This window comes from Triturus cristatus, chromosome 3_2 (assembly GCF_964204655.1).
Source record: "Triturus cristatus chromosome 3_2, aTriCri1.1, whole genome shotgun sequence".
Lineage (NCBI taxonomy): Eukaryota > Metazoa > Chordata > Amphibia > Caudata > Salamandridae > Triturus > Triturus cristatus.
In genome coordinates this window covers 526,884,213-526,904,765 of record NC_140584.1, presented here as the reverse complement: position 1 = coordinate 526,904,765, position 20,553 = coordinate 526,884,213, and positions in this window count along the sequence as shown.

The window sequence follows — 20,553 nt, the reverse complement described above, 5'->3', positions numbered from 1 at the left end:
AGTCACTAACTGACCATGTTGTATTTTGGTGCCATGTGAAGTGAGGAAACCCCTTTCCTTCCAAAGACGCCCAAAATTAAACGCTACACCAAAGGTATACTGACTGTCGGAGTACACGTTTACTCTCTTTCCTTTTGACAATACACATGCTCTCAATTCTGCTGCTTGAGCTGAAATGTGTCTGATACGTGCAGTTTCCACAACTGTATGCAAAGTAGTTACAGCGTAGGCTGAAACTGTATCTCCATTGGGCATTTTAAAACAAGATCCATCTACCCATAGAGTTCCATCCGGATTCTCTAGCGGCGTATCTTTCAGATCAATTCTTCCTTTTGTCTCTTCCTCAGTACGAAAGAAGCAATCATGTTGCTCCTCAACACTTTTCTCATCTGGAAGGGGCAACAGAGTGGCTGGATTTAGGGAATTACATCGTTTGATGTGTACGTGACTAGATAAAAGCGTCAGCTCGTATCCAGTTAGACGAGCACTCGTAAGATGCTGCATTTTCGTTCTGTTTAGTAAAGTATCCACTGCATGTGGTACCATGACAATGAGAGTATTATCTAGCACCACTCCAGCGCACTGTCGAATAGAAATTGCTGCTGCTGCTTTGAGACAACTAGGCAATGCTTTAGCTACTGGATCTAACGTAGCCGAAAAATAGGCACATGGCCGTTGTTTGTCTCCAAATTGCTGTGTTAAAACTGACAACGCACAACCCTCTCTCTCATGAACATAGAATGTAAAAGGCTTACTGTAATCAGGGGTGCCTAGTACAGGAGCAGAACACAGAGCAGTACGTAAGTCAGTGAAACTCCTTTTGCACTCAACAGTCCAAGGAAGAGGCTGAGGCGTATCTTTCAAAGTGAGTGCCAACAAAGGCTTGGCAAACAGAGAGAAGTTAGGGATCCACTGCCTACAGTAGGAAGTAATACCTAGAAAGGCACGTACCTCCCTTTGTGTGGATGGCACAGACATTTGCGTAATCGTCTGAATTCGTTCTGGTGTTAATCGTCGTCCCTCCTTTGATAGGAGATGACCCAAGTAGGTAACCTCTCGACGGACATATTGTAATTTGGAAGGTGAAACCTTATGATGCAGATTAAACAAATGGTATAACAACGCAACAGTGACATTTTTGCAAATATCTGCTGAATCAGCAGCGATTAACAAGTCATCCATGTACTGCATAAGAGCAGCACCAGACGGCAAATGAAAAGTATCAAGATGACATTTTAAAGCTTGGCTGTAAATGGAAGGACTTTCACAATAGCCCTGAGGTGCGCGCTTAAACCGGAAGCTTTGGCCTCCAAGAGAGAAGCCAAAAATGTCCCTACTCTCTTCGGCAATGGGAATACTAAAGAAGGCATTCTTTAGATCGATAACAGTGAACCAAGTCGCTGTGGAAGGTATCATTGTCAACAGAGCAGTGATATCAGGGACGATAGGAAATTGTGGTACAACAATTTTGTTTACCTCCCGTAGATCAATCACGAAACGATATACAAGTGGCTGAGAAGGATCAGTGTGTTTAAGAACAGGAAGAATAGGACTATTGCATATGTTACCTCTCGTTTCTTCAACCACACCCTTCTGAATCAAATCATGAATGATTTCCAAAAGCGCTTTTTCACCTTCAGTGGAAATTCTATACTGCGGAATACGTGGTAATTCAACATTGAGCTTGAGAGTGACAACATAAGGTGGAATTTCGAGACAGCCCACATCATTCGGACCCGTGGCCCAAAGCGTTGCTGGAAGAGTAAGCAATTCAGGTGGAAACTGATCTTTGGACAAATACATTGGAGAAGTCAATTTCTGTCCTAAAGTAAGATGTACACCAGAAGGAGGACAATATATCGTAGCATGCATTCTTTTCAATAGGTCCAAACCCAACAGATTCTCACCGCAACCATTCGTCAACAGAAGAGGAGCTTCCAAATCATAAGGGCCAATTGAGATAGGCAGAGGGCAAGAAACCAGATTACGAACAGGGGCGCCAGAAAATCCTACAGAAACATTCGTTAAGCCAGACAAAGGTGCCCCAGGGAGTTTGGAATGAATGATAGAACTTCTCATCGCCCCAGTATCTAGAAGAAATGGCTCTAAAACACCCATTGTAGTGACGTTAACATAAGGACCACTCTGGTCTACTGGAACCGATACAACTCCCTTACTTTGTCCATGGCTGTCCTAGTTGGCATGAAACTTTCATTTCCGCTTTCAATATAATGGTCTTCATTGTAATACTGAGTAGACCTAACATTCTGCTGATCGAAGTAGTTCATGGAATTGGGAGAAGGAAGGGCACGCTGTTCTTGAGTCAGCACACCTCGACCTCTACCTCTGTTTGCTGACTGGAGGCCAGCACGACCTCGTGGAGCAGATGGTGCTCCATTGCGCTGCAATAAAACTGGACAACTATTCTTAAAATGACCTTCCTCTCTACAATAGGCACATTGATTAGGTCCTAACAAAGGTCGTAGAATATATGGCTCAGGTTTTTGATACAACCTCTGAAACTGCGAAGGCTGTTGAAACTGAGGCTGAACATAGCGAGGAGGATAAGCTTATTGCAAGAGAACCTTTGTTTTTAATTCTTTTGTCTTTTTCTCTTGCTTTTCTTTCTCTTCTTTCTCCCTGTTTTCATAATATTGTGCAGTAGCCAATATCTGGGCAGAAGAAGAAACAGCCCATGAACTTTCAGAATCTTTCAATTTGTGTGACAGCTCAGGAAGCAAATTAAATACGAATTTGTCCACAAATAATCGCTGACCACCCTCTGTAGCCATATCTTGACCACTGTGATCAATAAATGTCTCCTCAAAACGAGTGAAGAAATCAGAGACACTTTCATCTTTCTTTTGTTTGCATGCCGCTAATTTATCCCAATTAACTCTCAATGCAGGCATCATCGTTTTCATTAGTGTAATAATCCTACCAGGGAGTTCTGAAATCAAAGCGTCAGGCTTTGCACCACCCACTTGGTCTCTGTCTGTGGCAGTTATAACATCCCAAGTAGCACCTAATTCCTGTGTGTGGTTCTCCTTACGAATCTTAGCCCATATTGTCTATGGGACTACATTTCCCATTAGCATATCGATATCAGCTAGGTTCATGATGCAAGCATCAACTGTCTGTGTTAATTCTTTATAATAACCCGCAGGGTTTTTACGAGGATCAGGTAGAGTCTGTTTTAGGGCCAAAACTTCAGATCTCTTCCAGGGGACATGTACCCATATACGCTGAAAATGAGCAGGAATAGCTGGATTAGCACCTGCTCCTGTAACCTCTTCCTTCCATACTGGAGGAACCTCTCTGATGGGGTAATTTTTCAGTGTCAGTTTAACCGACGGATCAGTATCAACGAAAGCCTGAGAGAACAATAAGCATCTATAAGAAATAAGTGTCCTTACAGCTTTCTCAACCTTAGAACCCACAATAAGTCCTTTATTAAAATCAGTCTGAACATCTAACAGACCCGGAGGAACCGAATTTAAATTCACATCCTCCCATTCTTTAATGAGAGTGTCGCACATTGCATTACAAACATATCTTTGCGTGGGTGCATTCCATTGTGAGAAAGTAAGCATAATATCGAGCACACTATATTGGGGAACCTTTTTGATCCATTTTTGTGCGATAGATTCCAATCTCTCTCGTTCTTCAGAATCTGGGAACTGACTACGAGATTGTCTTCGAGCACATTTAAAGCTTCAAAGAAAGGAGATAGAATACCAGTGACGGTATCCGTAAGACGCTTATGCACAGACGGAGAATTAGACATAAGAATAGGGGACAAGGTATTAGGAGAACTAATGGAAGGAGAACCGATAATTGCAGGAGGAGCAGAAGGCAAAGGAGATTGAAGATCAGGAGATGAGGGCAAAGAAGTTGAAGTTAAAGGAAAAACTGGCAGAGGCGGTAATACTGAAGGAGGCAAATGCGGAAGAGCCGGAACAGGCGGAGGTACTACTGGCAGTTGAACAGGCTGTAACAAATGGGGTGCATTAGTACCTTGTACATAGGGCGGAGGCAACCTCAAGAAATGGAACATTAGGGGATCTTCTACTATATCTTTCTTATTATCGGAAGGAGAAACAGGCAACACCGGATAGCATTTATCTATTGCCATGCGATGCTGTCTCTCTGAAATTTCAGTCGCATTATCAATTTCACCGTCCTTAAATTGTTGGGCAGCCTGTATAATTGTCATACCCTGTGTTTTTCTATCTCGTTTTGCTTGCTTAATTTCTTTCTGTTTGGCTTCCTTACGCCAAAGGCGGAAAGAGTCAAACATTGCCGGCCGGGCTTTTCTTTTGAATAGAACTGCTTCTAAATTATCTAGCACATCAGGCTCAAAGATACCATTTTCTGGCCATTTTAGAACACCATCTTTCCTTGTGTATCGGGTCCATGCCTCGTTAAAGGCGATGGGGCCAATACCATGTTTTGAATAGAGCTCATATGTGGGAGTTCCAACCGAAGGAATCGGACAAGAGTCCTCAAGCCGGGAATCCCTATTACAACCAACGCAACAAAAGTTTCCAAACTTAGTCAGACCAGGCATCTCGTGATTTCACCTGACTGTTCACAAACTTCAAGGGGGTAAAACTCAGTTTACGCAGCACAAATGCACTTACCCTCGGCTTCGGCTATTGCAATAGTCGAATCTAAGTACCAGAGATACTAAGGAACAAAGAACAAACATTGTGGGCGCCACCCACGAAAATACTTAACTAAGGACGTCTTCTTACACCAACAGAGGCCCGTCTATCGTCTCGCCTTACCAAAGAAAGGGCCAAGGCAGGGCGGCAGTCAGGGCATCGGTCGTCAGTAGCCGTCAGGGAGGAGTAACCATGCTGAAAAAAAGACCTTTGGACCACTTTCGACATACAGGGGTCACTTAATGTGGCTCGCGAACCCTCCGGAATTTTCTTGCGAGGTTCCTCATGACCTTCGGGCAGAACCGGTACCACTGAAGCCGCCCCATGTTGGGCGCCAGTTGAAGAACCAGAACCTTTTGGGCCTGGCGGCGCAGGGTACGCCTTAATCTTCTAGGTTCTCCTGCTCAGCTACACAGAGACACGGGACACTCTGTCGGCGTAAAAGATTGGATTTTATTAGCTGCAGCTAGTACAGGTATCCTAGAAGTACACAAGGTAGGTTCTCAGGAGACTGCCACTTCACTCTGTGGCGCACAATCTTATATACTATATAGGTAACATACTAATTAACCAAATATACATCCAGAACATACAAGAAAGAGCCAATAAGGAAAGTTGGAAAACAGGACAGAACCAATAGGAGAGATTTGAAAACAAAAGTGTCAGATGACTTGAAGAAACCTCTCCTCCAACTATGTTTGTCACCCCTCCCTCAAACTAATTCATTAACGGATTTGTAACTAACTTGTAGGTGGAGAGATACATTTGTGTGTGTTGGAGGACAGTTGTGAAACAAGAAAATGCTAGCAGAGGACAGTGAAGGCCAGACGATAAGATAAAGTCAGAGAAGAATAGTGTGAACCAACAGATAGTTGAGACGGGGATTAGAAAAACCAGACGGGGATTAGTGTACTTGGCCAAACCTAACACCAGCTTTGCAAATAGAGGCAGAAGGCGTATTTCGACACCAGGCTACAGAAAAAGCAGAATAGACTTTGTTCGCCGTGCTGCCTGAGTGATGGCAACATAAAATGGCGGCGGAGCACAAAAATGGCTGGTCGATTCGATCACGATCGAAAATCGAAGTTCCTCATGCTGCATGCTGCACAACATGGCAGTTGAGAAGGCAGTGCCACTCATCCTGGATCCAGATGAGCAGGAGCATCCACCCGTGGAGGATCAAGGGCTTGGTCACGAGGCTAGTGATGATGAGGAGGAGGGGGATGATATCCGGAGTCAGCTCATACGCAACTTCTTCTCATAATGGTGAGTCACTGGCTATGAGTGTGCAAGCTTGTAGCGTTGAGTGGCATGTGTTGCAATATGTGTGTCCAGCTGACTGAATGCAAAGTGACTTGGATGGGTGTTCTGATGTGTCACTCGAGTGATGATGTCATGCAAGAGAGACTTGATTGGCAATTTACATGTGTCCAACATTATTGCTGTTTTGAACACTTCCATGTGTGCGTTGAGAATCTTTTTTTGGTGACTTCTCGTGTGTCTGTCATTCCCAGGTATTTGGCACCTGTTGTCTGGTCGTGTCATCGTTGTCCTCCTGCTATTCCTCGTGTGGATTGCAACGTGTGCTGAATCAGCGTTCCATGTACGGACATGTGGAAATGTCAGTTTGGGTAAGTATTGTAGTAAGGCTTTTTTGTGGTGATACAGGTTGTGAATGTGTGGTGACTGCTTCTGTGCATGTTGTGGTACCATGCATACATGTCTTCTCACCATGGAGCATATGACATGTAGCATCACTCCCATGACATGATAGTCAGCCTTCTTGACAGTCATCTGTAGTGGAATATGGCGTCTGATGTAGGCTTCAATGTGTGTGTACCTTGGCTCTGAAACATGATGCTACGGGTGGACATAGTGGGGGACATCACAACAACATGCTCTATGGGGAATTACAGCCTCTCCGTGTGCAGCAGGATGTGTTTTGCTCATCCCTTTACCTTGTGTGCCAGTTCATTTGGATTGACATCATCTGTGTTGTGAATGGGGGTCCAGCGTATGTCCCACATGTTCTGTCAACTGACCTGTGAGTCTGTTAATATGGAGGCATATCCCTTTGTGTGTGTATGTGGAATAAAGGTGTGCAGCACAATCCAAAGTGCCTCATCTCGGTTACTGCAGATCTCTTACCAGTTTACATGCGTCATCTATGACCGAATTGACAAAGATTGAGCATATGAGTGTATGTGTACTTTGGCAACATGCATGCAGTGCTTCATAGTTAATGATCTCTATTGTGCATGACGTGCATGGTTGTGTATGTATTTGTGCAGGTTGCTGACCACAATGGGACATGAATGCCTGCTGATGGTGTGTCTCCTTTGTGCATCTTCGCATTTTGTTGCCTGACACAGTGGCTGTCATTTATGGTGATTGATCATACACTTTCTGAGAGTGACCCATGAGTGAGCTGACACTCCTTCCTTGACATACACCTGTTGCTCTGTGCCTTGCAGACCTTCTTGTCTTTGTGTGTTGATTCTTGCATGATTTCTAACCCCTTGCGCCTGCTGCTGCCTCACCTGCGGCCCCGCCACTCCGAGTGCCCTGATTGTGCAACCCCCACGCCTCACAAATGCTCAGCCCTTCCCCCTCCACCCATTTGTAATGCAGCCAGCAGCTTTTCTGTGCCACTGTAGCCCCAGCGCCGTGCCAAAGGCCGAACCATTTGCGCCTGCAACATGCACAGTGCACAACCCTCTAGTCTTTGCATGACCCACATCACACAACAGGCTCATGCAGCAGCCACTCTCCAAGCAATGTCCTCGTGACAATCATCCTCCTGCCATCAGGCAACCCCAAAGCACACACACGACACCTTTGCATGCTGAGTGTGCTACTCCAACTGCCTACAAAGCGCTGCCCAGCCTACCAGACCCTGTCTTTCCAACCAGGTTATGTGCCTCCTACTCCACACCCGCTCCATCCACCAGCACGCCATTGGACTCTGTTACCTCCTCAACACTACAGCCCCAAACATCACCTCCATGACAGTCACCTGGACAAAAGCATCCTCAGCACATGACGTCTTCATTGCCATCTCAGACGGATCCAAGATCACCCGCAGGGACGCCAACACCACTCCCGGGGGCTGAATTGGTAATTATTGACAAGTGCACCCTCAGAGTCACAAGTCCGGATTTGCAGCAACTCCCTAGCAACCCTCGGAGTAACACTCATCTACAGATCTGCAGGCCTACATCCACAATTCCGCTAAGTCATCAACATGTACATCTGCACGCAGGCCCTCACCTCCACAGGCTACATGTGGCTGGGGGCCAGTGACTTCTTGCTGGAGGGGACACACACCACCATCCATCATTGGTCCATCAACATTTGAATCCATGTCTCCAACAAGCAACACAGTGCCACTCACCCCGCTACCGATCCCTCAAAGATGCCTGATGTAAGTCGCCACAGACAAGCTGACACTCAAAACAACACCACCGCCACACCTTGCAAACTCATACACTGGATCAGCAACTGATCCATCAATCTTACAACAGTTAAGGCACCTGGGACAAGGCAGACCTACTGGACTCCTACAGACCTAGCCGGACTCTTGTGCAAACCTTGCAACACAAAGAGACATCATTTTCCTTACAGCCCTGGAAAACACCACACACAGCCATCACCATATCATCAGCAAGGCCAAGTGGAGATCCTTCAGATAGTGCAGAGACACCCAAACACACGACATCAAGGAGCTCATCAGCATTGTGAGTGAACTGACAGCAGATCTCCATCCATGACACCCACCCTTGCAAGGCAGATCCCATCCCTTGCTACTTTGTACCACTGCAAGCTCATGGCCATGGACAACAGCCTTGGCACACAGAGGCAGACAGCACTATTATCCGCTGGCCAAACCCCCCTCAGGTCATGGACTCCCGTCAGCAGCAAGTACACAACCGGGATCATGTGCACCATCCACTCTAGCTCTCCATCAGGCCCCTTCCCACACAACATCTCAACCACATCATTCGCCATCCTTGAAGCCCACGTCATGCGCGTCATAAATGTCTCCTTTGAGTTAGCCACATTCCATGGCTGCAGGAGGCATGCAGAGCCCCAGGCCCTTCTTAAACAGTACCGCAGGATCTCCTAGTACATCAGCCAACTTCCCTACCCAGCAAATGTCACCAGGAAGACACTCAACAAGCAACTGACCAATTTCCTACATGCAACCAGCTCCAGCCAACTGGCACCAGACCGTTTTGCACAGTAATCACACCACTGCAACCATCATCATTGCCAACACCAACGACTACTTTGCCCTGCTCAACAATGGTGAGGCCACCACCCTTGACCTCTCAACGCCATTCTACACCATTTGCTACCACACTGTCAGCTCACACATCTCCAACACTGGTATCCAGAGGAGGGCCCAGGATTCACTCAGGAAGTAGCTCACCAGCAAGGCCCAGGGAGTCTGCCTCCACCCTGCAACATGTAGTACACTGGGGTCATCTGGCCCATGCCACAGGGCTCTTCTCTCAGCGTGACGATCTTCAATGTCTCCATGACCCCCCTCTCCACCATCACATGCACACACAACCTCATCATCATCTGGTATGCCATTGACACCCAGCTGCTCCTCAAACTCACCAAAGAGCCAGCCATTGCCAGATCCTAACTTCATGAAGGCATGAGATCCGTTGATGAATGGCTGAACATCAGCCATCTGAGGCAGGACTTGGATGGGACAGAGGTCATCATCTGAGGATTGTCCCCTTACGGCTGGGTCAACTCCTTGTGTCCCACTGGTCTGTGTACCGCACCAGCACCCAGTGGCCACGCAGGCAAACTGGTGTTCATCATGGACCCATCGCTCACAATTAACATGCAACTCACCAACATCTGTACCTCATGCTGCAACACCCTCCACATGCTGCTGATGACCCCCAGATAGATCCACTCCAAGGCAAGACAGACCGTCCCCCTGATCCAGGACACCAGCCGGCTCAAATACAGCACCGGCCTCTACAGAGCACAACAGCAAACATGCAGGAGAACTTATCCACATCCAGGGTGCATCCGCACACCTCATCTGCAACATCCCCTGCCCCAGCCACATCACCGTCCACCTGAGAGAGGTACAATGGCTCACTGTGTGCTGCAGGATCACCTTCAGACTCCTCAACCACACTCAGGAGGCAGTCCACAACCCCAGACCCAAACCGACCTTGGACGTGTGTCATCCAACACCCCGTTGGCCCTACTCCATGCAGCCCACCTTGCCCTGGCCACCATTCATCACATCCACATAACCTCTGCATGCAGGAGATAGTTCTCCCACCTCGCAAAACAGACCTGGTACTCCCTCCCCGGGCACATCAACATGACCCATGACCTCTACACCTTCATGTAACTCTACCAAATTTGCCTGTCAGAGCAATATAGCAAGCCCCCCCTCAGCAGCTTGAGGCCATCATGGGTGATTGTTAGGCTCCATGTCTGTATTTTGTGATACATTGTGAGCCATGTGTGTCCTCGACCGGACTCAGATCCAAGTGTATGGATGGCTGGAGTTAGTTCCACACTCAGGCATACTTTAACATATCCCCACACGTAGGTTGTGGACTCATGCTAAATTACTGCAACATGAAATTTCAATTATTTCATTTTTAATTTCGAGCTCTGGGGTGTGATTTGTGCACAGAAAATGGGGAAATGGAGGGACCATAGAATCCAAAGTTCACAGGGGTAGATGGGATCCTTGGCATTTGAAGTCATCAGAGTCCAGCCCACAGTGTTTGGCATCATTGGTCAGACTGTGACCAGCAAGTCCATGTGGCAGATGATGTCAGTCAATGGGGTGATGATGTCGCACATGAAGGCCAGGTGCCTGGCCAGGTGACCTGGGAGATGTGGATGGCCCGCTGCCTCTCACGGTCTTTTCCGTGGACGACCACCCTTCCTCCGGGGACCCTCAGATGCAGGCCTTGACGATGTTTGGGACGCTCCGTCGGACGAATCCTCCTCCTCCTCCCTCCCTGTGGCAGGTGCTGGTCTGCACCTGGTGTCACAGGGAGGGTTGCCCATGTTGTCGGCGATCCGACGGAGTGAATGGCTTATGTTCCTTTGCACCGCCAGGAGCTCAGCCAGTCTTGCCTCCATCCGTCCTTGGTGTTGTTGTTGACTGGCGTGTTGCTCAGCCTGCTGGTTTTTGATCTCTGTGAGGGTCCCCACTATCTGGCTGATCTCCCTGGTGTCACGCCGGTATGCCTCCATGATGTTGTGGATGTGTGTCCCTTCAGCTGGCTGGTCAGGTTCTCTCCTCTGCCTGCCTCCACTCCCGCCACCCCCGCCCACACGAGCCGGGCCTGCCGTTATGGGCACATCGGGTTGACGGGACCCCTGAGGGATGGCAGTGGCGGTGTTGTCTGCCTCCTCCTGGGTGTCCGCCGCACCTTGTCCCTCCTGGTCAGACTGGCTTTGTTCACTGCGGGCAGGGCTCCTGGGTGTCTCCTGTGATGTGGCAGGAATGGGGGTGGTGGTTGGCACAGATGTTCCTGAACCAGGTGCTGCAGGGGCTTGGACACTAGAGGGTCCAGGTCGGTCGGGGTCATCCGCGGAGTGTTGAGAGGCATCGCTGCTGGTGGGATCCAGTTCTTCCCGAGCCTGTGACTGTGATTCTTCCCCCCCATTGTTGGGGGGATGTTCATCACGTTGCCCTGTGTGTGAGAGAGAGACAATGTCAAAGCTGTTTAATGCAACATGCATGTTTCATACACATTCAAGTTGACACACTTGTTGCGGGGGACAGATTGATATGTTCGCCTGAGTCTTTGACATGTCCATTTGTGGCTTGGATGCTTCTTTGGCTATGTATTGGTGTTGTTGTGTTACATGTCCATTGTGGCAGTGGGTAAATTCATTGCCTGTCCTGGTGGTGTGTGCTTGTGTCAGGGGTGTGTGTGACAGGGCCTGCTGGTGGGTGTAGTGTGATTTGGCACTGGGTCTCCCAGGTGATGTGGCTGTCCCCCCATGGAGCATGCTGCCATGACAGTGAGTGGGAGTTCCTATCCTAGATATCTGACCTTGTTGTGTTGGTGTTTGCACTGCTCACAGGAGGGCCTTGTGCTGCCTACACCAGGGCCAAGTGTGAGCTATCTTGTCAGTACTTTCCCAATCCCTGGGCATTGTGCATCGTGCATGGGTATGTAGCTGGGCCATATGGGATGAGGGCAATTGTGTCTGATTTGGAATTCAAACATGCGTTTTGGTGCACCCACCCTCCCAGCATACGGGACATCCATTCTTGGGTTGGTGCTTCGTGTAGCATGGGACATGGCATGGCCTTGCTTTCTCAATGGGGCATACACATGTTATTGGCATTCGCGTTGTTTGTGACTGTGGTTCTGGCGGTTGAGGGCTTGGGGGTAATTGCGTGCATTAGGTGTAGTTGGAGTGTGGATGCCATTACCCCCATGTTACGTATGTGGTTTGTGTACTCACCAGGCTCTGGAGGTCCTTGGAGTCCATGTACTCCCACCGGCGTAAGCATGGCCATCACCTTCTCCTCCCAGGGATGGTAATGTACTGGTCTGCGGGGCGCGCCACCTCCAGTGATGTTGGTCTGGGCATGCTCTTCATTCATTTTTCTCTTGACTGCCCTCTGCAGATCATACCACCTGGCTTGGCATTCATTCCTGGTCCTTCTGATGGGTGCGACAGTATTCACCCTCTCGACGATCCTCTGCCACAGGCGGGATTTTTCAGCTATGCTGGTCTGTCTGACCAATGTTCCAAACAGCTGTGGCTCGACTCTGATGACTTCATTGACAAGGATGTCCAGCTCCTCCCTTGTGAACTTTGGATTCTTGTCGGTGGGCATGGCGTGGGGTGAGGGTGTGGATGGTTGTGGGTGTGTGGGTCTGAATGCGACGGTGTGTGTGTGAATGTGGAGAGGGGGTATGTGTGAAGGGGTGTGTGTGTAGGTGTATATGTTTAGGTGGATGGGTGCAGTGGTTTGTGTGTGCTCTGTAGCAGTGGTGAGTCTGTTGCAAAGGCTCATGGTTTGTGTGTGTGGTCCCTTCTTATTGGTCCATTTGTGGGTGGGGCTCAGTTTGAATTTTTGGTGGGTGTGTTATAAGGGGTGGTTGTGAGGTTGCCCCTCTGTTTGCCTGTTTGGATGTGTCCAGGTCAGTCATTTTTTGTGCAGTGTAGAAGTGTTTTGTGGTGTTGTGCGAGTCGAATAGGCCCTCCTTGTGCTGTTTTACAGTGTCCGTGGTTCAATACGGTACAGGGGTACGAGTCGTACAGCCACACACCCCCATGCGTTGTGTATGTATGGCGCGTACACGGACATTGCTATGTACGGTGCGTACACCCCATTGTTTCTGTATGGTGCAGGTTCATAGACCACCATCGCGTATGTACGGTGTGTACCCGCAAAATCGCTTACCCGCAACCTCCACCGTACATACGCGATGTTGGGGGTACGCACCGTACATTCGCAATGGGGGTACGGTGCATACATACGCGCTGGGAGTACGCACCGTACATACGCGCTGGGGGTACGCACCGTACATTCGCACTGGTTGTACGGTGCATACATACGCGCTAGGGGTACGCACCGTACATATGCGATGGGGGTACGCACCGTACGTAGGTATGCACTGGGGGTACAGTGCATACCTACGTGCTGGGGGTACAGTGCATACCTACTCGCTGGGGGTACGCACCATACATTCACGCTGGGGGTACGGTGCGTACAAACTTCGCTTCATAGCGGGCACAGTCATTCCCCGTGTACGGGATGTTTTCCGTACGAATCGTAAATTGTAACGCTGGTCCGGATCGTACTAGTACGGTCGGACTTCATTTTTACGATTTGTACAGAGAAGTGTCCGGGTCCGTCTCGTACTAATTTTCCCACTACGATTCGTACGGATCGGGCCGATCCGTATGTACTTTTTCCTGTATGGATCGTACTTCACGGGTCGGACGTGACTTGTACGATTCGTATGGAAAAAAATACGGATACGAGTCGTACGGGAAAAAAAAATACAGGATCGGAATCAACCCCTTGGTGTTTTTTACCCTCCCGCTAGCCAACACTTTCTCTACTGTTACACTTGGTGGAGTGGGAATAGTAAATTATTCCCACACGTTATCCAACACTTTCCCTACTGTTTCACTTGCTGGAGTGGGAATAGTAATTTTTACCCACCCACTATCCAACACTTTCCCTACTGTTGCACTCACTGGAGTAGGAATAGTAATTTTTACCCTCCCGCTGTGCAACACTTTCCCTACTGTTACACTTGTTGGAGTGGGAATAGTAATTGTATCCCCTACGCTATGCAACGTTTTCCCTACTGTTACAATTAATGTAGTGTGAAATATGATATTTTAAAAAAATAATAATAATTTAATTTATTATATATAACGTTTATATTTATATTATTGGTTTATTTAGATGCATATGTAATTATCACTTTAATTATGTTTTTAACATTTTATAATTAAATGTAATAATTTTTTATTAATATTAAGTTAATATATATAAAACAAAGAATTATGCACGTTGAATATTTTTTTACATAACATTTATTATTTATTAATTTTAATTTTTGTAAAAATAATTCTAACTATGTTTTATTTAATTATATTTATAATTTAATTAATTTTATTTTATTTTTAAGTCATTAAAAAAATCGATATTTTATACTATCTATAATTTTAACAACAATATTTTGGTATTGATATTTTGGTACTTACCTTTATGGAGATAGGAAGTCGATATTTTGTCCATCGATATTTTGGACACGATATTCTGGTACCTCGATATTCTAACTGACGATAATATGTCAGTGATCCATGGTGTTTTCATTCTCAGATTAACTATGTAAATGCAAGCAAGCAAAAGGATTCCATAAAAGGAATTACATTTCCATGACACTGTCAACCATTGGCATTGATAATCTTAGCATATCCTTATCTAATCAACAACCTTTCTTTGTATCAGGTGAGATATCTTTGCTTGTGGGGTAAAGAAAGCTTAGTTTGCTAATGGACCAGTATGATTTTTTAGAAAGGTTGCACTGTAAGGATTGAAGGTATGCTATTTATCTTTTTCTGTAGATTCAATATCTTTGGACAAAAGCTCATCCTCCATGCCTTGAAGAAGTTCCTTAGCTAGCTAAGAGAACAGCAGGATCTTTGTAACGTCCCTCCCAAATGTATCATTTATAAACCCTACTTATTTTAAATGATGTTATATAAAGACTTTTTAATTAGGACTGTCAGAGAAAATATCCAATAGGCATAAGCAATTCAAGTACCTCTGTTTGCTATGTCTTTTGCCAGAAATTCATAAACTACTCATATTACGTTTAATTGTTGCTAATTCAGTTATGTTCTTTTTATTCCTCCTTTTTTTGCTCTAACCTAACTTTTTATTTATGACAGTAATCTTTCTGATACATTATATTTTATCAGTATTTCAGTTTGGACCTCGTAAACACCTGTGCTTTGGTGATTAAAATGAACAAACCTTGATTCAAGGATATGAACATTTTTCCTATCCTATCTATTTTTACTCCGGATTCAAACTATTTCTGTCCTAACCCTGTTCCTTTCCTTTGCACCCTTGTCTTTTCAATTGTAACAGACATAGGGGCCGATTCCGGCCGCAAAACGAACCGACCGACACGGACCCGGACCGAATACCGACCGACACGGACCAGCGCGGTACGACCCGTGCAGTACGATGCAACGCGAGTGAATTACAACCGACACGTACGGAATACAAGCCGTACGACCGAGCCGGAGGGAAAATAGTGATCCGGCCGGAAAACCGACGCGATTTTCACCGACCGTCACAAACCCGGAATGAACCCGACCGACCCGTACCCGCGATGTACGATTAGCGCAGTACGATGCAATGCGTGTAAAACCAGACCGACTCGCACGGAGACCAGGCCGCACGACCGACACGCACAGACAACCCGGCACACAAGCAATAGAGACCGCCGCGAATGACGCGTACCAAACACAGAAGACAGGCAGCGTGAACGAGGCCGAGAAGCCCGCACGAGACAACAGCAGCGTCCGTTTCCGTCACATGAACGTCTCCTTCATGCCTAAAAATCACAAAGGAAAAAAGACAAAAAAGGACCAAACAAGCAATGACTAAGCCAATAAATACCCAAAAGAAAAAATTTGACAAAGACACACCCACAACTCCAACTATATAAAGGACTACAATCACTACCATCATCCAGCCGCAGTCGGTAGTAGGAGTAACTGCAGGGCGGTGACGTGGGGAGGGGGAGAGGGAGGGGCAGGGTGGGGGGTAGTAAACTGTGGATTATGGAGGTTTACAGGTAAGTTAACATATAAATTAATAAAAACGAATTTCGTTGCGTGCACTGCATCCCCAAATGCGATGCTGTGCATGCAACAAAATTCGTTTTATTAATTTATCTGTTAACTTACCTGTAAACCTCCGTAATCCATAGTTTACTACCCCCCACCCTGCCCCTCCCACTCCCCACATCCCCGCCCTGCAGTTACTCCTACTACCGAACGCGGCTGCCATCATCCCTAGCAAACAGGAGACACAGCCAGCAGCAAACACCAGTACACAGCAACCACAGACACAGTCACAACTCACCCATCACACAACTCACACACCATCAGCACCTCATACAAAAGCACACACACATACACACAGCAAAGCCAACACCAAACCAACATCACTTGCACCCTCACACACACATCCCCCACCACCACCACCCATCACCATGCCTCCAAAGAAGAATCCAAAGTTCACAGATCATGAGTTAGAAGTGCTGGTAGACGAGATCATCAGAGTAGAGCCACATTTGGTTGGTATATTGGTTCAAAGGACCCCCATCTCACAGAAAACCAAGATGTGGGCGAGGATTGTGGACAAGGTGAACGCACAAGCACCAACGTTGCGCACAAAGGACGATATCCAGAACCGGTGGTATGACGTGCGCAGGAGGGTCAAGAGACACATCGAGAAAGATCACGCCTTGAGTCAGCGCACTGGCGGGGGCCCTCCTGCCAAACCAGTCTACTTCAGGACCTGGGAGGAGAAGGTGCGGGACATCCTACCACCAGAGAGCGTCCATGGCCAAACAGACATCCCAGAGCCTGATGAGTACACAAACAACATACCCAAGATTGTGTGGCAAGGGGACAGTGAAACCATGCACCACAAGCAATGCTACACTAACCAATAGATAAGCAACCCAAGATGTGTATGCCAGTCACACAAACACAATACCTGCCATCTCATTGTGACTGGGGACTGTGTCATGACATGCACCAACCTACAAACAAATAGAGCAAGCCAGTGGCACTGAGCCAAATACACTCAGCCAGACAGTTTGCCACCACAAACACAGCACCTCACAGTGTAGCTGACTGTCAGGAAGGAACAGTGAGGATGCAGGTGAAGTGAGTATAGCCAAAAGCATGATGGGGCCTGTAGTCACAGATAATGCCCCCCCTCCTGATTGGCCCATCAAGACCCCTCTGCAACATGCCCACATCACAGGGAGTGGAAAATGACTGACAAGATGGCTGACACTGGGTCCTGCTGTGGGGAGCACAAGGCCCTGCTAGGGCTTGTGTGCAAATCAGAAGCAGGACACCACTGACTGACATCCTGAAAGACAACTTGCACGCCCTACAATGGAAACACGTTTCATGATGGGAAGGAGGACTGACAGCCCTGACCATACTACTCAGCATGGGGAGACACCCCCCCAACACAAACTCCACACAACTCACCGGTTACAATGCATTGACACACACCTCATTGAAATATCAGCAAAAGATACCCCGTACTGGGTGTTGCTGTGTGAAGCACAGGAGCTCACTTGGGACTTGTAGCCAAACAAACACCAGGATTTCACAGTCATCCATCTTGACATTGCTGTCACACCCCCTCACAGGGAAGCAGAGTCAAGAGGGAGGAAGCATGAGCATGCTGGGAAGGGGGTGTAGCCAATAGTCTGATGGGAGTCGCAGTCACAGACAACCTACACCCACCCACATGGCCCAGCAAGAGCAAACTGAACCATACTCGCCTCACAGGGAGTGGGAAGGGACTGACAAGATGTCTGACACTGGGCTCTGTTGTGGGGAGCACAAGGCCATGCTGGGACATGTAGCCAAACAAACACCAGGATTTCACAGTCAGCCTTCTTGCCATTACTGTCACACCCCCTCACAGGGAAGCAGAGTCAAGAGGGAGGAAGCATGGGCATGCTGGGAAGGGGGGTGCAGCCAATAGTCTGATGGGAGTCGCAGTCACAGACAACCTACACCCACCCACATGGCCCACCAAGAGCAAACTGAACCATACTCGCCTCACAGGGAGAGGGAAGGGACTGACAAGTTGTCTGACACTGGGCTCTGTTGTGGGGAGCACAAGGCCATGCTGGGACTTGTAGCCAAACAAACACCAGGATTTCACAGTCAGCCATCTTGCCATTGCTGTCTCACACCCTCACAGGGAAGCAGTGTCAAGAGGGAGGAAGCATAGGCATGCTGGGAAGGGGGGGGTAGCCAATAGTCTGATGGGAGTCACAGTAATAGACAACCTACACCCATCCACATTGCCCAGCAAGAGCAAACTGAATCATACTCGCCTCACAGGGAGTGGGAAGGGACTGACAAGATGTCTGACACTGGGCTCTGTTGTGGGGAGCACAAGGCCATGCTGGCAAATGGCCAACAACAATGTCAAACTCTGTCTGTGACAAGCTGGGAAAAAGCAGTGTACAGGCAGGCATCTGTTTGAAAAGTAGAAAATGTCATGTTTGTGAACCAACGATGCATGTAGAAACATAAATCACATTGTGTGTCTCTATTAAACACAGGTCGTGCTGGGCACCCAGCACCAAATTACAAGGATACCCAGTCCCAGACTCTGGCAGACACTGAGCTCTCTGGTCTGACTCTCTCACTGTCCTCTTCGGATGACGACAACCAACCTGGCCCCTCCGGTGTGAGCCATCATGCAGCACCAGCAGCAGCAACATCTGCCCCCCCTGTACCCACGCCTCCAGCATCTGGACACCGACAGGGCACCCCCGCCAACACAGACAGACCAAGGACAATCAACACCCACAGCACAGGGACACAGGACCCCCCGGAAGCTACAGCCAACACCACCAGCAACACCACCCAAGGGGTCCCAGTGTCACCTGTGCGTACCGCCGCTGGTCCTGCCCATGTGGAGAGGGGTGCTGGGTGGGGTGGGAGGCACAGGGCACGCCTGGCAGAGGGGTCTGGGCTGCATGATGACCCCCAACTGGCACGCATCTTAGATGGGTACCAGGATAGCACCGCAGGATTTGGCCAGGTAGTGGGGATCCTCAAGGACATGCAACACGAGCAGGTCACCCACCATGCCCGCATAGAGGCCAAGTGGGATGACATCACTGCGGTGCATCGAGACATACTACAATGCCTCCGTCAGATCAACAAAAACCTGCCCACACCCCACTGTGTGCCCACAACATCTGTCGCAACACCATCTGCCAGCGCCACAGGGAGGGTGGAGGACTCTGGCGGAGAGTCCCCTGCACCGCAGAGGCCTGCACATGAGGATCCCCCCCTGGAAGAAGAGGGGTTGTCCAAAGAAGGACATGTGAGAGGCAGATGTCCCAGCACATCCCCCAGGGCCTCCAAACCTGTTCTGGACAATGTTCTTTGTGCGCAACCCGTTCACCTTGTCCAATTGCATACAACTCGCCCACATTACATGGAGGGTTCATGTTGGGACAATGTAGCAGACGACTGTGGACTTTACTCTGGGCATTTCATCTACCAGCACATCCAACTCCAATGTGAACTTTGGATTCCCAAACCACTGTACAGCACCCACCATCCTGTGCACTTCACTCACTCATGTTTGTAAATAAACTCACCAGTACACCATACTTGCCTCTGTTGTGATTACAACTTGTCATGTTCAGGGAGATGTCGATCTGCTACACAACACAGTGCATGCCAAATACTGCAACAATGTGACCAACGTAAGGTGAGTCATGGGGATGTGACACATGTGAGGGAGACACACCATTATGGCAACACAAAACATACTCACCATGGCCATGTTACTCATCACACACAATGATGTTGACCTGAAACACATTGGCATGCACAACGCCAAACCCAGTCAGTGGTAACAAGTCCACAGGTGAGGTAAGCAGATGTCACTCAGATGTGGGAAGACAGACACCGCACATAACAAAGCGTGGAACAGGTTCATTACACATCAGCAACACGTTTATTCCACACTAGTTGCACGGTAATTCGACGTAACAGTGGACCCATGCTCACAATGTATTGGAGAATGGAAGTCCAGGGATGTGTGGTACATCAGTTGATGGGAATTGTCAACTTCCACACTGGTGTTGGCTTCTGGGTGTTGGGGGTCAATGTTGACCACACAACAGGCAAAGGACCCTGGGAAGGACAGACAAGATACAGTCAAAAGCACAGAAGAACAGGAGACAAAATGCAATACACATGCACAAAACATGTTGCAAAACACCTACACAAACATTAGTTAGCAGTACTACCCTATTGTGGAGTACACACCACCTGAATGGACACATCACAGCACGCATCCATTCAAGTGGCACACAGACACACTCAGACAGCAACAGAGCTGGCTCAACACATTCCAGGCTCCCTCCATACATTCACATAACAATACTGGAAACTCACATTCAGGTGAAGAAGTTGTTGATGAACTGGGAGCGGACGTCACCATCATCTTGATCATCACTGGCATCTTGGCCCAGGGCGGGATCCTCCACAGGTGCCGAACGTTGGTCGTCGTCATCGTCATCCTGGATGAGAGGCACCT